At 43.5% G+C, this 19,729-nt stretch overlaps 1 pseudogene; it reads left to right on the top strand.

Moving 5' to 3' along the window:
- Positions 1-10,784: 10,784 nt before the first annotated feature.
- LOC147353183 (nuclear receptor coactivator 5-like) lies at positions 10,785-18,051 on the top strand (annotated as a pseudogene).
- The last annotated feature ends 1,678 nt before the right edge of the window (positions 18,052-19,729 follow it).

Here is a 19,729-nt window from a genome sequence, read left to right as displayed (position 1 = left end):
ATAAAAATATAAGATGACTTATTAATGATATCTTTATTCCTTTTACGCATCCTTCTTTCATTACTTTTCCTAACTTTTTTACTTGCAGACTTCCTGGGTTAACCTTCGAGTTTCTCGACTGTGAGATAATAAAAGGAACATGGTTTCTGAGTCAGACACACATGGATTTGGATTTAGGCTTTATAGCTTAGCTGTGCAGCAAGTCGTATGACTGAAGCTTCAGTTTCCTCATGTGGTTTTTTTTTTTAAACCCAGCCCCCTGGCAGTGAGAGCACCCATTCCTAACCACTGGATAGCCAGGGACTTCCTTCCTCATCTGTTTTTAAAAAGTGTGTGTGGAAAGGTTGATATTACCCAGATTGTATGCTTGTGGTAAGGCTTAGATATAATGCATTGAAAACATTTTCTGGGAACATCTGGGAAACAGTATTCACTTCCTTGGATGTATTTTTAAGTTCCATTTTCTATTTGATAGTGGTTAATTTGCTGCTCATGAAGTGAGTAGGAGAGGACCTGAAGTTTAATGGGTGCCACCAGTTAGACGGAGGCCACGGAGAACGTGGCGAAACACAGTGGTGTTGCCATAGCTCAGGGTGACCTTCCAACACTTAGTAATGCGCAAGCCTTCCTTTGGCCATTTGAGTTATAAAGGGGATGTACTTCATGTGCATATTTATGTTCTCCCACAAAGGCAATTCCTGCCTGAGTGTATATCTGCGCGGAAGGAGGGATGTTTCCAGGCCTCCGGGATCCTCGCCGATGTGTGTGCCCTCCTTTCTCAGTGCTTGGCCTGCAGTGTTTGAGCCCCGGCCTTTTGGCCTGTGAAATCCTTTGTCCAGCTGGCCAAGTTGCATGAGGAGAGCGTGAAGCCGTCCCTCCCGTGGAGAAGTGGAAGTTGCTCTTTGATGGCTGGGCCAAACTGCTCATCTGAGGTTACTGGAGTTTGAAAGGTGGTCCTGAGAGGAGCTCTGTGTGGTTGGGTGGTGGGCATTAGCCAGGCCAGGTAGGCCAGAGCGGGAACCTCGAGGGGAATGAGAGGACCCGGGGAGGTGGGAGGTGTGGGTGTCGGCAGGCACAGAATTCGTTTTGCCAGGTGGGGGTATCTGGAGGCCTTCTCTCCCCTGCCCGACCGCTGGGTTCCAAGTATCCTGCAGTGTTTCTCCTCAGAGCCGGCTGGCTTTCTTGGCATCATTCAGTCTAGTTGCTAGGAAGCCGAATAAGGCAAATGCAACTTCCTTTTGACTTACTCACATTGAACCATCTGCTTATTCCTTCTCATGGCCTTCAAACTTGGCTAGGATCGTCGGGGAAAGGGTCGAGCGGAGCATCTGCGCTCCTTATCCTTTCTGGAAACAGAAATCTTTCTAGTAACTCTTTAACCGTCTCAGTCCGAATTGATAACAGTTAATCCTGTTTTGTTCCTTGGTGCTTCCAGCTAAATGATTTGCAGCAGGCACTTTCTTCTTAGGTTTTGCCTTTTATTTTTGTCTTAGTTTTGGACCTACGTTATTCGTTAACCACACAACTTCGAATGAGGAGGGAGGTGTCACTGTATGTTAAAATGTGTTTGGAGTGTAAGTATTTATAAGAGAAGTCTTAATTGAGGATGTTTAATACTTGCAGTTGATACACATGAGTCATTTAGGAATTTTCTTTCATAAGCTCCATTGTGGAGTTAGTGTCAGATACATTAAAGGTGTCAGATAATCCACGAAAATTTACGGTGCTATTGATGGAGCATCTGGCATAGAAAAGCTTTAAAAAAACACAACAGTGATTTATCGTTATTATTATTTTTCATAATTGCCAAACACCACCAGCCTTGCATACTTACTCTGAGGTTTAGTTCGGCTCAGTGGGGCAAATCAGATTCATTGTGTCGATTCTTTGCTGTCAGTGAGTTTCAAATGGTCTTTTCTTGTGACAGAACCGAGCCTTCCGTTGTCAATTCTGCAAACAAACTAGACAAAAATAGAAAAAGGCATTACAAAATAAAGTAGGGGTTCTGAAAAAAAAAAAATCTGGAGAAAAACCATTGTTCGAGTTTTTAAAACCCAGCTGAACTGAAGACTTAATCACCTTTGAGTGTACCAGAACTGTGGAAACCAATGTGAGGACAATGGGAAATAATTTCTTCTTAAGTGTAATTTTGTCTTTGTTGGTTTTTTAGCAGTAAAATGTATAAACCTTTTCTGCCGACTTCTTATTCTCCCCAAGAGGGCTACTTAAAGGAGGGTGAAGACATGCTAAGGTAAAATTTTATTGTTGTGGCTCAATTTGCTAAAAGCTTTGGTAATAATTTAGATGTGGTCTTACTGTGCAGACTTATGTGTTTGTTCAAATTGATGTTATTAATATTTGCTTTTTGGGAAGTCCCTCAGGTCAACTTGATCATATTAAGCCATTCCACATTAACTTTTACCTTTTCATAGACCTTTGGGCTCTAGGAACTAAAACAGATGTACAGCCTGAGGGGACTCAGCCCCGAGGCCTTTTCTTTGTGGGTGGGTCCGTTCAGTTCCACGTGGGCGACCCACCTGGTGGGTTTTCAGTAGAGAGGCCCTACGTCTCTTCTAAGACTCTCCCCTCACACGCCTCCACCCAGTCTCTCTGCTACCATCCAGCCCTAGGTATGTGCTCAAAAAATACCGATTTGTTCTACTATGAGACAGATCAATACTCCAGAGCCTGGTATAGAACTAAAAGTCACTTAATTTTTTTTTAAACCCAAGAAATGGGTAAATAGATGTAAAAGTGTCTGGTAATAAAAAGAGAAAATCCCGTTTCAGAACTCTCCCAGTTGTTTTCTGCTTGCCTGTAGCTTACATGGCTCACACTAGTATACTGTTCTGGAACGTCCTTCACTTAACACTATGTCATGGAGGAGTATTCATCCTCATTGTTTTTGACCATGGTGTAGTATCCCAAAGTAAGTCGACCAGTTCTGAAGCTTACCTTATTTAGTTTACTCTGCCTTACTACACCGAACAGTGGAGTTCTTCTAAGAAACGAAATGGATAAATCAACCTGGCAGCTCAGGATTCCTGGCCTGGATCTACCTCTGTAGTTTTGGTAAAAGCAGACTTCCTTGAACTGTATTTGCATTGATTTTTGAATGTATGAACCTTGACAGGGCTTCTCTCTTGCCTGCATTAAAGATGAGATTTGTGTCAGATTAGATTAATAATTCAAAATTGAAAAATGCTTTCCTCAACTGCAGAAGTGCTTGGAAGTATAGAATTCAGGAGTGACTATTAATGGAGGTTAGCTTCTCTCAGGCAGCATTTCCTGAAAAGGAGACTTAGAATGCTTACACTGTTACGTGCTCCTCTGAAGGAGAGATTTTCTTAGCCTTGGGCCTGACAGAAACCTAAAGGCAGAGGTGGATAATAACGGCTTACATCTATCGAGGGCCTACTCTGAGTCAGGCACTGTTACATGGGAATTACCTGTATTAACTCATGTAATCCTCATAGCAACACTTAGGGGCAGGGTCTCCAAATATCCCCATTTCACAGGTGAGGAAACTGAGGCGTAACGACATAAGTATTAATATTGTGTTCAGGCTTCCCTGCTTAGTGAGTGAAGGAGCTGAGACTCAAATCCAGGCAGTTACAATTTCACCAATACACCACCTTTCCTGGATGAGGCCGCTTCTGGGGCGCCTCCAAATCCCCTCTAATTACTTAGGGGAGTGGGGGAGGGTGTTTACATGCCACTTCATTAAAAGAAAGTAAGTATATTAAGTTTGAGAGAAAGCCAGCAAGAGCACAGTGTAGCAAAGGCTGGAGAGAGCAGACAGCCTAAGGAATGGCCTGTGGAATCAGAGGCAGCTATTGTGAGACAGCAAAGATGGAGTCTGCTGCGGAGTGGGAAGCGTGCTGGTGTAGCTCAGGATTCTTGGGGCAGTACGGGAGGCATGGACTCAGGCAAAGCTTTGCATCGGAAATCTGGAGCCAGAACTCTGCTCTGTTGGGAGGTCAGGTGTGGACAAGAACCCGAATGAAAATCGTCCAGGGGAACAGCAAAGGGATCGACGCTGGTTGGCAGCTTGCTGAGTAGTCACGGTCTGACTGAGGGGTTCTGTGCCGCTCTGCCACGCAGCCCGAGGCCTCTGGTGAGAAAAGAGCTAATTGCTGCCTGCCCAGGTGGTTCTCTCCCTGGCAGGACATTCCTTGTGGACAGAAACATCGGCACCTGGATGCTGGGGAGCTGCAGTAAAAATGCCTGATTTAGGGGGCATCATGCATCGAACGCCCCCTTTCTTATTAAATCACAGCAAAGGGGACCACTTTAGATGGCTGATGGATTATCCAGCATCTGTGCACTCTTGCATGCCTTTAGCAAGGGAACACAGCTTGCTCACAGGAGCTGTAGAGTGTTCAGGAGTAATGTGAGCAGATCTCGCTGATTCACTGTGCACCCATATCCAATAAGCGCCTTCAGAGATAGCTGCCCCTTCTTCAAGAGATGAACAGTTCAGATAAAATGATCTTATATCCTTTAGAATCAACACCTTAAAGTGTGAATCGCACTGTCTGCCTATATCTGAGTCTTCCGTGACAAAGATCAATGGCTCCATTTAGTACTTTTTGTTGTAACAGGTGAGAAGAAATGAAAAGGGCAGAAAATCCCAGAAAATAATATTAATAGAATTCTAAAATGAGAACAGATTATTGAGTGTTGTTTTATCTCTGAGTTGACACAGTCTTTATTTAAGTGCCTGTCTGTCCTGCTTGGATTTCCCAGGTGGCTCAGTGGTAAAGAACCCACCTCCCAATGCAGGAGACTCAGGAGATGTGGGTTTGGTCCCTGGTTTGGGAATATCCCTTGGAGAAGGAAATGGCAACCCGCTGCAGTATTCTTGCTGGAGAATCCCAAGGAGAGAGGAGCCTGGTGGGCTATAGTCCATGGGGTCATAAAGGAGTCAGAAATGACTTAGGGCTAAACAGCAGCAAATATTTTGCTTGGTGATCTGGTATTTACTTTTTGGCTTTTGGGGACACTTATAGAGGGAGACTGTGTTTGCACAAAGTATTATATTTTCATGCATCCAACAGCATTGAAGAATAATGACACAAGGTGGCTGATTATTCCAAAGGGAATGAAGATAACCATGCGCTATTAAGTAAGAGCCTTGTTGAGAATCTTCTGTTTTCCTTGTCTATTCTTGGTAGACATGCTGTCTTTCATTTACACTTTGGTAAGAAACCACAACTGAAGCAACTTGGCAGCAGCAGCAGCAAGAAACCCTGAAGACCTTTCTTTTGGAGAGTTTATGTTCACCTGTGCATTGCTTTTGGCCTTGCAAAAAGCATGAATATATCAATATATTCCAGATGATGCCAGTGGCAGGAATGCTCTGAAAGGGTGATTTTTCCAGCTCTATTATCAAGTGATTCAGAAAGAACATGACCGAGAATGGTCTTTAGGGTGCTAATTATTGTTTCTGTCTACAAAGAGCAGAGGTAGATTTATTTCTTTTTAGTGTGTCAAATGAGGTTGTGTAAAACCAAATAACGAAGCCTTCAGCCTTACATACATAAGTTGCTGAGAGTTGAAATTCTCGAAATGCTTTGCTAGAACCCCGAGTTAGGAATTATGAGAATTATGCTGTTGGGTTTACTGAACCGGTGGTAGAGGCATTCAGTAGATGGGGAGATTTCTGAAGATGACGGTCTTATTCAGTTTTTCTGTATTGCCTGAGTTTTCTACAGTGAGCATCTATTAATTTTATAATCAGAAAAAAACCAAAGCTATTTTTAAGGTTGGGGCCCATGTGCCAGGCACAGATCTAGGCTCTGAGGATATTTGGATGAACATAACAGACAAACCCCTGCCCCAGGCACTGACCGTCTAGTGCAGTATGCTGAAAAATTGCTTTCACTGATCTTTCGAGAAGGGTTCTCTTGTTTCTTTTTCTTTTTAAAAATTACTTATTAATTTTTGGCTGCACTGGGTCTTCCATGCTGTGTGCAGGCTTTCTCTAGTTGCCGTGAGCGGGGACTGCCCTTCGTTGAGGTGCACAGGCTTCCCGTTGCCGTGGCCCCTCTCGTCGTGGAGCACAGGCTCTAGGTGCCCTGGCTCGTTGTTGTAGTGTGCAGGATTACTTGCTGTGCCACCTGTGGAATTTTCCCGGACCGGGGATTGAACCTGTGTCCCCTGCATTGGCAGGCGGATTCTTATCCACTGTACCACCAGGGAGGTTTGGGTCCTCTCATTTCTTAACTGCATATTGAATTCCTCTTAGCCTCTGTGCTGTTTTGGTTTTAACATGGGATGCTGTTCTCTCTTCTCCGCCTGCCTCACTCACAAGGGCCGCTTAAGCACAGCTGCAGCCTGGTCAGTGTCCAGCTTGTACTCTGGGCTCCTGCAGGGCCCTGATCCTGCACACCATTGGCTGGCACTTGAGGGCAGATGGAGACTTAATATGCGAAGGTAACTGTGTCTCTGGATTATGTTGGGTTTCATGGTGCTTGGCAGAGAGTCTGGCTCGTAGACTCGTTGGCTGGAGGTGTGTACAGTTACTCCAGGTTAGGTAGGTACTGAGTAGGTACTGAGAGGGAAGATCCAGGCATGATGAGAACTGATAATTCCTGAATAGGAGCCCAGGCGTACACAAAACATAACCCATCAGTTAAGGCAGCATTGGTTTTCCTACTTTTTTAAACATGAAAATATGCAATTTATGAGACTTCCCTGGTGGTCGAGTGGTTGAGAATCTGCCTTGTAATGCAGGGGATGTGCGTTTGGTTGGGAAACTTGGATCCCATGTGTCGAGAAGCAGCTGAGCCAGTGTGCTGCAACTTCCAGAGCCCATGTGCTCAGGAGCCCAGGCGCCACACCTAGGCAATCCACCTGATACAACAGGGATCCCATGTGTTGCAACTAAGAAGTGATGCAGCCAAATAAATAAGTAAATAAATAAATATTTAAAAAGCAAACAAACAAAAATGCAGCCCTGGTGCTAGAAGAAAGAAAGAATTTAAAAAAAAGAAAAGAAAGAAAACATGTAATTTAGACTTGCCTCAGAATTTTTATTCTGTGATATCTCCTCTACAGATATCTATTTGTTGGTAGCATCTTTTCTCTGAGTTTGTGAAAGCAAAATCATTTTTTTTTCAGGGTTATTCAGGTTGGACCTTGGGAGACAGCACAGTGGAAGAAATGAGGTCAGTCATAGCGTGCAGAGGGTGGGAGAGGCCAGTTCCCTTTACATTAGAAAAATTATGGAATTTCCCTTTAATAATTGAAAGATGACCAGGCATGCCCTGAATTAATTTGATCATGTAGTAATTTAAACTGATTTTGAACCCAGAGGCAGTAAAGACTCAGCATGCCTCGTAGCTTTGTTTTCCCTCAGCATTTGGCAACTTTACTACCATACTCTGCATCAGCCAGGGAAACTACGTTAATCTTGGACTACATTTAGCTTTCTCAAAACTTGTAGCAAGAATCATACCCGTCTTGTGGCATCTTGCGCTTCTTTTAGAATCGCGAGTAACTCCAGCTGCTGTGCGATGTTCCCCACCCTGGTATTCTTGCCACCTTCCCATCTCCAGTATTAATTTGAGGGCAGAGTTCTATGGGGAGTGCTCTTCTCTCTGTTCCATCTGGAGTGGAGGTCACTCCTCTGCCTGGCACCTAGCCGTGGAGTCGGACCCTGGTAGATGCAGTTGAGGCAGACCTGTGGGGTCTGCCTCTCCCAGGGAACTTGTGAACTAGGCCGTTCATCTGGCCTGCGCATCTCTTCAGTGTCAGAAAGATGTGTAGTGATCAATTAGTTGGCTCATTCATTCCTTTATATTCCAAAGCAGTAATTAATTTTCAAATCATGTCATCTAAATGTGAATTATTTTTGTGATAGTTTTTTGTGTGTGATAATTTTGACTCATGGGCTGTTACTCTGTGAATATGAATTATGTCATGTTTTCCTTGTTTTCCTCTTGAATTTATTTTCTGAAATCATCCATGGAAAAAAAGAACGTGTAGCCACTCAGTGATGTCTGTCTCTTTGCGATCCTATGGACTGTAGCCCGCCAGGCAAGAATACTGAAGTGGGTTGCCATTTCCTTTTCCAGGGGATTTTCCAGACCCAGGGATCGAATTCCGGACTCCTGCATTGTGGGCAGACTCTTTACCGTCTGGGCCACCAGGAAAACCCGAAGTCATCCATACTCTCCTAAATTGCCAGAAAAGCATTTTCCTTGCCATGATGTTACTTTTTCATTTACAAAATGCACATTTTATGTGCTGTTCTGTGTAAAGCTCTGTGCTGGGCACAGAGAGAAACCTAAAGATAATTAAATAACAATCCTTATTTGGACCACATGTAGTCTAATAAGATAATACCTGTATAAATAACAAGCAGAAGATAGCCTATACTCTAAGCAGAATATACATACAGGAAGAGTATTACCTTTATGGGGCCAATGAGTTGAATCAAGATTTCAGGGAATAATTTGAGCTGGGCCCTTGAGGTGAGGACTGCTAAGAGTCTAACAAACAGAATGGCAGGGAAGGCACAGCTGAGAAAAGTGTGAGAGGAGTTGGTTGTCCTGAGATCACAAGACTTTAAATTTGGGAAGAGAAACAAAATGTTTGAAGCTCAGTGGGTTACAAGACCTCTTATGATAGGATGGAGCCCCCTTTTGCCAGGACTTGGGAAGCAAGCGTGAGAAGTTTAGGATGCTTAACAGTTACTGTGGCATTTTTGAGAGTAATACTCAGATTGATGTGTAGGATGGATTGGAGTGGGAAACAGAATCCAGGCTAGAAGATGTGGTAGGAGGCCATTGCAGCTTCTCAGAAAGTTTTGGGCAGGAATGGAAACAGAAACACAAGGGAGAGGTCTAGGACAGATTCTTCAGGACTTGAGGACCGAGGCTAAGGAAGTGGGTGATGAGATGACCCTGGGTTTTTTGTCTTTTAAGATTGATTGATTTTGGGCTGTGCTGGGTCTTCGTTGCTGCATGGGCTCTTCTCCAGTTGTGCTGCCTGGGGCCAGGCTGTTCTTTGGTGTGGTGGGCAGACTTCTCGTTGTGGGGGCTTCTCTCATTGTGCAGCATTGGCTCTGGGGCATGCAGGCTTCTGTAGTTGCGGCTCAGGGGCTCAGTAGTGGCACATACTCCATGCATGGTAGGTGGGATGGAACCTGTGTCTCCTGTATTGGCAGATGAACTCATAACCACTAGACCACCAGGGAAGCTCCAATGGCTGGGTTTTGATCCAAGGTTAGTTCTGGGATGATAGTTGATGTTGGATGAGATGGTTAACTGCAGTATCATTCATTTATTCTTTAGCAAGTAATTGTCCAAGTGGTAATAACCTCAACAAGTATTGGTCTTTCCCAGGAACTAACTGTGAATGAGCAGTCTCTCATTTTTCTGAAGATAAAAGTCCTATCGGTTCTTTAAAACAGTTTAAAAATTTCTCTCATGGTCTTTAAATTTCAATTTAAATAATTTTGATGAATACTGTGGCCACCTGATGGGAAGAGCCAACTTACTGGAAAAGACCCTGATGCTGGGAAAGATTGAAGGCAGGAGGAGAAGGGGGCGACAGAGGATGAGATGGTTGGATGGCATCATTGACTGATATTTTTGAATTTGAGCAAAGTCTGGGAGATAGTGAAAGACAGGGAAGCCTGGTGTGCTGCAGTCCACGCGGTCACAAAGAGTCGAATACTGCTGAGAGCGATCGAACAACATCAAATAACACGTGAATGATTCCATTTTGAAAAATGCCTCCCACATTCATGGTGCTTCCCACACAAAAATAAGGTTTAACATATTCTGCTTTCTTTATAAAATTATGTACATAACCAACCAAATGAGGGCACTACATTTAAAAAAAATGAGTTTTCTTTTGGTTGGGGTTGCCTCCAGTCCTCTTAACAGATCTTTTATCAGATGAATAACACACCCTAGAATGTGCTTACTCCTTGGAAGGAAAGTTATGACTAACCTGACAGCATATTAAAAAGCAGAGATATTATTTTACCAACAAAGGTCCGTCTAGTCAAGGCTATGGTTTTTCCTGTGGTCATGTATGGATGTGAGAGTTGGACTGTGAAGAAAGCTGAGCATCGAAGAATTGATGCTTTTGAACTGTGGTGTTGGAGAAGACTCTTGAGAGTCCCTTGGACTGCAAGGAGTTCCAACCAGTCCATCCTAAAGTAGACCAGTCCTGAATATTCATTGGAAGGACTGATGCTGAAGCTGAAACTCCAATACTTTGGCCACCTGATTCGAAGAGTTGACTCATTGGATAAGACTCTGATGCTGGGAAAGATTGAAGGCAGGAGGAGAAAGGGACGACAGAGGATGAGATGGTTGGATGGCATTACCGACTTGATGGACATGAGTTTGAATGAACTCCGGGAGTTGGTGATGGACAGGGAGGCCTGGCGTGCTGTGATTCATGGGGTCGCAAAGAGTCAGACACGACTGAGCGACTGAACTGAACTGAGAATGTTTTCATTGTGCCTGGGAATGAAAACAAGTTGTACGGCATGCATGATTTTTAGAAAAATACATCTTCCACTTCACTTACCTAAATACAGTTAAAATATAGTATCTATCCCCTCACTTAGTTAAATCTGTGGTGCATCAAAGGGAACAATTGCTTTGAGACACAGATTTTTTTTCAGTTGTTTGATTGAAAGTAACTCACATTTTTCTTGCATTTATGGGTGTGTGTGTCTGTGTGTGTATGTATTTTTTTAAAGGGAATATGCAATAGTCATAGGTCATCAGTTGTAGGATCATGGCCTCATGGTAGAAATGATTCACCTTGCCTTTGAGTCAGGCCTCACTCAGGCACTCCAGAAGTTAAAGATGATGGATCCCCATTTAGTATTCTTGTCAAACGGTCTAATATAAAACTTTTCCCTTGCACCATCATTATGCTTCATGAGTCTGTCAAAAGTAAGTCTAGCTCAATATAGAACAATTGCTTAAAATAGATCCTGCTTTTAAAATGTAATATTTTTTCTTTGTGTGCTGGTTCGCTTTGAAGGTTCACATTTGTCAGTAACTAAACTGAACCCAGTTTGGAAGAAGTGACTTGGACGGTTATCACAGAGTACTCTTTGGTGACTAGAGACAGTTGAAACTTAAATCATCTTTACTGCTTATTATGTAAGAATCAACAATATTCAACCAAAATACTATGTAATCCATTCAGTTCTCTTATGTAGAACTTTTGACCAGGTCCCGTCATCACCTTTTCTACATTTGGTGATAATAAGACCCTCTGTTCATTGTCGCCTTCATTCTCTTACACTACCTTTCTTGCCAACTTTGCTTTCTCTGAAAGTGAAAAGTGAAAGTGAAGTCACTCAGTCGAGTCCAACTCTTTGCCACCCCATGGACTGTCCATGGGATTTTCCAGGCAAGAGTACTGGAGTGGGTTGCCATTGCCTTCTCCAGGGGATCTTCCCTACCCTGGCATTGAATCCAGGTCTCCTGTGTTGTAGGCAGACGCTTAACTGTCTGAGCTACCAGGGAAGCCCATCTAGGATATCTCAAACATTTAACTGTTCTTAGGACTGAAGTGACTTAGCAGCAGCAGCAGCAGCAGCAGGTTCATGAGTCCACAGAAATGAACTCTTTCCCCTTAAAATACCCAGACTTCAGCAGATGCACACATCTTGAACTACCCTCTGCCTCTCCCTCCTGGTCAGAACTGCTACCTCAAGAGAGGAGGAGCGACTTCCCTGGTGGCAAAGTGCCTGCCAACACAGGAGACATGGGTTCGATCCCTGGTCCGGGAGGATTCCAGATGATGCAGAGCAACTAAACCCATGAGCCACAACTACTGAGGCCCACCTGCCTGGAGCCTGTGCCCTGCAGCAAGAGAAGCCAAGGCAATGAGAAGCCAGCACGCTGCAGCAAAGAGCAGCCCCTGCTCTCTGAAACTAGAGAAAACCTGTGTGCAGCAGCAAAGACCCAGGGCAACCAAAAATATATAAATTTAAAAATAGCATACCCATTGACGATTTTTAAAAATATATATAAATAAATAAATTTTTAAAAAGAGAGGAGGGGGCCGGCTTTTGAAGGTCCTTAGTAGCTTGCCTAGAGCCATACCCCAGAGAACCATGGGTTTTCTGGTCCTCTCATCTTTTCAGGTGCTCTTGGAAATTTTCTGTTTGGTCCTGATGTGTTGAATTCCTCCTGCGCCAGGAGGTCTATAGGATGTCAGGCCAACCCTGCTTGTTTTCTCTGTTCAGGTGAGCAACAACCAGGCCCACTTCTCCTGCAGGCCCTGGATCATCAGTCCCAGCTCAAGTCTCCTTAGCAGTGTAGGGTTTTCATTGCTGAGTCAGGAGAAATTTGCTTTGGACAGAGACCTTGTGGAACACTAGTAGCTGAATTTATATACTGCTTATAGCTCCTGGAGCCTGCAGAGAGGCCCGTGTAGGACTGATGGTCTATAATCCAGCCATAATATTGGGTGTGAAAAGACGGTAGTGAAGAACACTTGCTTCCTGTCTTTGGGGGAAGGCCAGGATATCTTTTACTCTGACCATTCCATTTGCTTTGCCTCTTTGTAGCCACGCACAACCCCCTAGCCAGTTCTTACTCAAGAGTATGAAATTGCAATTTTTCTAAGCATGTGTGCATGTGTGCTAAGTCACTTTAGTCACGTCGGATTCTTTGTGATCGCATGGACTGTAGCCCTCCAGGCTCCTCTGGCCCTGGGATTCTCCAGGCAAGAATATTGGAGTGGGTTGCCATGCCCTCCTCCAGGGGATCTTCCCGACCCAGGCATGGAAACCACACCTCTTATGTCTCCTGCACTGGCAGGTGGTTTTTATTTTTTACCACTAGCACCACCTGGGAAGCCCCTTTTCTAATCATAGGAAATGTCTAATTTATTTTAAAGAAACAGTAAGACCAAACCATATTTGTATCATATATAAGTTCTGAAAATGTAAAAGAAAATTCAAGTTTTAATAAGTTTTTAGAAAAAAATTTTGGTGTGGACCCTTTTTAAAATCTTTTTTGAATTTGTTACAATCTTGCTTCTGTTGTTTTTATGTTCTGGTTTTTCAGTGGGTCATGAGGCGTATGGGATCTTAGCTTCCTAACCAGGGATCGAACAAACATCTCCTGCATTAGAAGGTGAAGTCTTAACCACTGGTCCATCAGGGAAGTCCTGAAAATGCATATTTTCAAAAATCACAAATCCCAATCTCCTGGGCTAGGGTGGGGAACGGTGTAACTTGAACAGGTTGTTCAAAAGTCTAATCATATGTGGTTATTTGCATGTTATGTTCCTGCAAGATCGTTTAGAAGATTATCACTCAAGTAGATTGAATAATTTGTTAAATACTAAAATACTTTAAAAAAAAACTCCAGCACTCCTTCAAAAAAAGCATAATCTATTTTTTGACATGTAAGAAACTCAGAAGATAGTTTCTTTTTCATGTCCAGAATAGTATGAACAGATAAGTGTTTCATTTCTTATCCATGAATTTAATTCCTGCACACAGATCATAGGTAAATAGAGCACGTTGTTTTCTCCTATAAGCTCCATCTATTTTAGCAAGATTTGTCTTGGCTGGGCTCTCTCTAACGATGCTTTTATAGCCAGCAGCTTGCTTCCTACTTTGCATGCAGCCATTATTCAAAAGTGTGTGGAGCTGCTTTTGCACCGAGACAAATATTTAAAATAGTCAAACAATGAACCTTCAACACCTGAAGAGAAATATATGTTCATATTGCTTCCTAAATGTAATTTTAATAAACATAGTTTAAGATTTAGCCAAGTACCATAATCTCCACTTTAGCTCCATGGTGTCCCTTGGGTCCTAAATTTGTTCAGAAGCCAGTGATATATGGCAAGATAGGGTAGGGGCCTCCCACTTAAAATGAAACTTCTATTCAGTCTTACTCCCTGTAAATCAGCTTGGGAGAGGTCAGAAGATACCTTGCATTGACTACAGCCAGAAAGTTCAGTTCATGGAAGCTCTTCTTGGCGTCTAGAATTTATTTTTTATGTAGTAGTTGGAGCTCTGCTGATCTGACCTGGAAGGGCTTTCAGTACTGTTTAAGCTCTCATAGACCTGGGCTGCAGACAGGAGCCAGGTAAAGGATTGCGGTACTTGGACATAACTGAACGACTTCACTTTCACTTTCCACTTTCCTGCATTGGAGAAGGCAATGGCAACCCACTCCAGTGTTCTTGCCTGGAGAATCCCAGGGACCGGGGAGCCTGGTGGGCTGCCGTCTACGGGGTCACACAAAGTCGGACACGACTGAAGCTACTTAGCAGCAGCAGCAGCAGCGTCTTCCGGTGACAGAGCCTGGAAGTCCTGCACGGCGTGTCTGTCTGTCTGCCTTTTCTCTATTGCTTTTACAAAGTTAAAAGATAGACACTAAAAGGTTCATAATGAAAAACATCAGCCCCTGCCTCACTTTTTTTTTCCGCCCTACTCTACTGTCTAAAGCCTGCCGTTCTCAGGGCCTGGTTGATTCTTGTGAATCACACTCAAGTCATATACCCTGACTGCTGAAACCAAATGCAAACCTTCACCTTTAGGGGTTTTGTTGTCATTTTGTTTCTTACTCAGCTTTTCAAGTGGCCAGTGATGGTTTCAGTTGCATCCTGTCTTAATTTTAGGCTAGGTTTGTTTAACCATAGAAATTCCCATTGACTTGCAGGCCACCTATTCCTCCCTTCCTGCCTCTCCCATCTCTCATTCTTTCTCTTTCTCTCTCCCTCTGTCCCCACCCGCCCTTCCTAGCTCTCCCTTCCTTGCTCTCACTGTCTGTGTGTGTCTCTCTCATTAGCTTAGCATGAAACTACCCAATTATGAAGTAAGGGTTTGCATTCAAACAGTAAACCGAGCTGTCACATTCTGTCTCTTTGTAACAGAATGTACTGTTTGATTTTGAAATCCAACAGGGCACCTGCTGTTGAGGGTCCCAGTCTCTTGAACCAGTAGATAGTCACATCTGTACTGAAAGCTGAAACAGTTTCAATAGTATATCGTTAGGTTAACTATGTTCTTCTCTGATTGCTTTTCCCTTTGTCTTTTAAATGTGTTTTAAATGTGTAAATGTGTTTTAAAAGAAACTAGGGCACCCATTTGATGTAAAGCAGGCTCTTCTTGGTGGCTAGCGGTAAAGAACCTCCTGGCAATGCAGGAGAAATGAGACGTGGGTTTGATCCTTGGGTCAGGAAGATCCCCTGGAGAAGGGCATGGCAACCCACTCCAGTGATCTTGCCTGGAAAATTCCATGGACAAAGGAGCCTGGCGGGCTACAGTCCATGGGGTCGCGAAGAGTCGGACTCGACTGAGTGACTAAGCACACAGCACACGCGGGCTCTTATCCCTGGTGCGTCGTCATGTGCCTTTGGAGAATGCCCTGGTGCTGATGGCTGAAGGATACAGGAGACTTTTTGCTAAATGGGAGCAGCAGGAACACACTGGCATTTCTCTGAGGGCTGGACATCTGGTAAATGACATTATGGCCCAGGAATGCCTTACCAGCTACACTGTCCCTTTGGGCATTCAGCATCTTCTCTTCCTGTTGAATGAGGGCAAATATTTGTACAGGAATGAGCTGGACCTACTCATCAACTACCTGGAGACCAGGAAAGGACAAGAGGAAGGTATTTGGCCTTGTCCCTTTTCTTCTCTAATTAAGTAGTTTATTTTTTGAACTTTTTGTTTTGTATTGGGGTATAGCTGATTAACAGTGTTGTAGTTTCAGGTGAACAGGGAAGGGACTCAGCCACACATCCACATGTATCCATTCTCCCCAAACCTCCCTTCCATCCAGGCTGCCATGTAACATTGAGCAGAGCTCCGTGTGCTATACAATAGATCCTTGTTGGTTATCCATTTTAAATATAGCAGCGTGTGCATGACCATCCCAAACTCCTTAACTGTCCCTTCTCCCTGGCAACCGTAAGTTCATTTTCTAAGTCTATGAGTCTCCCCCAAAATTTCTTTACTACGAATCTATGTATGAAAGAAGAGAAGGCAATGGCACCCCACTCCAGTACTGTTGCCTGGAAAATCCCATGGATGGAGGAACCTGGTGGGCTGCAGTCCATGGGGTCGCTAGGAGTCGGACACGACTGAGCAACTTCACTTTCATTTTTCACTTTCATGCATTGGAGAAGGAAATGGCAACCCACTCCAGTGTTCTTGCCTGGAGAATCCCAGGGATGGGGAAGCCTGATGGGCTGCTGTCTATGGGGTCACACAGAATCTGACATGACTGAAGCGACTTGGCAATGTATGATAGAAAAGTAAGAATTTTTCATTCAATTAAGAGAATATACCTCTGTAATACAACGATATCTGATTTGAACATGTTCCAGATGGGAACACACTATTTTAATGTTTAACCTTTATAGGCTAAAATGCTTCTTCTGAAGCTACATTTTCTTTTGAACCAGAGTATAATACACAAATGGGATAGCCTCTTTATATAGATGGGCGCATAGGAAATAGTTCCAATTCTCTATCTGTTTATTTTTCTGATTCTAAGTTTGTTAATTGAGACATTTTGAAGAGTGCCTTGAAGTGTATGGTGAATGTGAAGAAGCAGTTCCTCATTGATTTTAAAAGCACTTCAGCTATAAGCCGAGTCCTTGAAGCAGTGACTTTTCAGATTGCTTGTTTTGAGTTAAGTAGGTGAGAAGAAAATAATACTCACTTGTCCCTTGTAGGGAAAAGTAGCTGAAGTTACAGGACCATGTTAAAAAAGCTTTAAACAAATTGTTATTCTTATTTTTTATTTTATTCATATTTTCATATTTTTATTAATATTTTCATTATTCATATTCAAAGAATATATTTTATTATTATTATTTTATTCATATTTTAAATGCAGAATGTGTTTTATTGAACTCACTTTCTCAGGGTGGGGAGGGAACTCATAAGCTTAAAATGTAACAGTTTTGTGTCTTTCTGAGCAGTTTGTCTTTATTTTACTTGAGATTTGACCCTTAACATTGATTAGTTTCAGCTGAACAACCTGATGGTTCAATATTTGTGTGTATTGTGTGGTGCTCATCTCAGCAAGTCCAGCTAACATCCTGCATTTGGATCACGGAAACTTTGAATTCCAAGATGTGAAGGTCTCCTAGAGTTGCCCGAGCTGTTCCCTGTGCAGCTCGCTGGCCTCTGCAGCAGGTGTTCGCCTTCCGTTTGTTTTCTTCATTTTTCCAGGCTTTGAGATGCCAAATCCTTTGGCTGGCAGTGATCATTCCTCATTTCCTCATACCCCCATCATGGGCAGCCTGCCTCCACTCCTTCCAACCCCTGGAAAGAGATGGTTCCCAGGCTCTCCTGACCTGGTCGCTGCCAAGGCCCCTTTGATAGGTGAGAGGCTGGGAGGTCTCCTTCTGCTGCAGGTCAGTGCTTCCCTGCAGGGCTTCAGTGGAGCGGTAGCTTTCTTGCTTCCATGAGAATTTTCCTGAGGAAGTAGGACAGCTTAGAGGAGTTGCAGTGTCTGCTGTCATAGTTTTAATGAATATTACATCTGCAGAAGACCACAGGAGGCACTTTGTAGCTCACTGGGTGCTATTTCTCTTAGTGAGCTGCCTTAAGTTTTAATACAGGTAAGACTTTTAGAGAAGATCTTTGACCAAGGTTTGTAGCCACAAAGTGGGTTCATCAGGCATCTTCCCCTTTATGTTTTGGGTTTTGTTCTCTGCAGGATTGGTCAACCCCAAGGCTCAGCAGGTAAAGAATCTACCTGCAATGCAGCAGAAGACACAGGAAATGTGGGTTCAATCCCTGGGTTGGGACGATCCTCTGGAAGAGGAAATGGCAACCCATTCCAATAGTCTTGCCTGGAGAATCCCATGGACAGAGGAGTCTGACAGGCCACAGTCCATGTGGGGTCTCAAAGAATCAGACACAACTGAGCGACTGAGCACAAAAGGTCTGTTTCCCCTTCCCCAATTCTGGCAGCCCCCTCCAAGGGCCCTCCTCCTTTGGGATGCCCCTCTCTCCAGCCTGCCAAGTGACCACTACTTGGGGAGAAACCATGCCTTTTAGCACCACTGCCGGATGAGTAGCCAGGTGAGCCGTGAGTGGCGTTCCAGGCCCACGCTGACCAGTAGAACTTTCTGTGATGGGAGGAGTGTTCTGTAGCTGCATTGTCCAACATGGTAGCCATTGCCACATGTGACTACCAAGCACTTGAAATGGGGACAGTGTGACTGACTCACTGAATTTCTAATCTTATTTAATTTTAATTCATTTAAATGACAATACTATAGTAATTGCATGGTAGTCATATGTGGCTGGTTGCTACTGTGTAATGGTCAGCATAGTTCTGGGCTGTCAGAGGTACCAAGAAGATATAGAAATAGGTAAGAAAGTGTGTTGTATTTTTACCAAGTAAAAATCTATTATTTCTTAGTCTTTTTCTTCCTCCCCTTTTAAAAAGCTGCCAATATCCTTAAAAAGGGAAATACTATATCTCTACCGTGAATGGATATCATAGTCAATTGCTATAAAATAGAAGGTAATCATAATGATTCTGAAAGAGATGGGAATACCAGACCACCTCGCTTGCCTCCAGAGAAATCTGTATGCAGATCAAGAAGCAACAGTTAGAACTGGACATGTAACAACAGACTGGCTCAAAATTGGGAAAGGAGCACATCAAGGCTGTATATAGTCACCCTGCTTACTTAACTTATATGCAGAGCTCATCATGTGAAATGCTGGGCTGGATGAAGCACAAGGTGGATTCAAGATTGCCAAGAGAAATATTAATAACCTCAGATATGCAAATGACACCACCTTTATGGCAGAAAGTGAAGAGGAACTATAAGAGCCTCTTGATGAAGGTGAAAGAGAAGAGTGAAAAAGCTGGCTTAAAACTCAACATTCAAAAAACGAAGATCATGGCATCTGGTCCTATCACTTCATGGCAAATAGATGGGGAAATAATGGAAACAGTGACAGACTTTATTTTTCTGGGCTCCAAAATCACTGCAGATGGTGACTGCAGCCATGAAATTAAAAGACACTTGCTCCTTGGAAGAAAAGATATGACCAACCTAGACAGCATATTAAAAAGCAGGGACATTATTTTACCTACAAAGTTCCATACAGTCAAATCCATGGTTTTTGTAGTAATTGTATATGGATTTGACAGTTGGACCATAAAGAATTGATGCTTTTTAACTGGAGAAGACTCGTGAGAGTCCCTGAAAAGCAAGGAGTTCAAACCAGTCAATTCTAAAGGAAATCAACCATGAATATTCATTGAAGGGGCTGATGCTGAAGCCGAAGCTCCAATACTTTGGCCACCTGATGCAAAGAGCTGACTCATTTGAAAAGACCCTGATGCTAGGAAAGATTGAAGGCAAGAGGGGAAGGGGATGACAGAGGACAAGACGGCTGGATGGCATCACTGACTCAATGGACATGAACTTGGGCAAACTCCAGGAGCTGGTGAAGGACAGGGAAGCCTGGTGTGCTGCAGTCAATGGGTTCACAAAGAGTTGGACATGACTGAGCAACTAAACAACAACAACAAATCATAATGAAAAAGAACACAAAACAGTGTCACTAAATTCCTGCTAGGTACTACCATTAATGTGGGTCTCAGGTGAAGCCCCAGGGGCCCAATGGAAGGGCTGACCTTGGAGGAAATCAAATATCTGGGTACCTGGGCCAAGGTGGGTGGGAATCTCCTGTTAGAGACGGACCTTCAGGTGAAAAGTGTTTATGATTCAGTGA

Source organism: Bos grunniens, chromosome 18 (assembly GCF_055505025.1).
Source record: "Bos grunniens cultivar Pamir isolate PY7600 chromosome 18, Bosgru_T2T1.0, whole genome shotgun sequence".
Taxonomy (NCBI): domain Eukaryota; kingdom Metazoa; phylum Chordata; class Mammalia; order Artiodactyla; family Bovidae; genus Bos; species Bos grunniens.
This window is presented reverse-complemented; position numbering and strand designations above follow the sequence as displayed.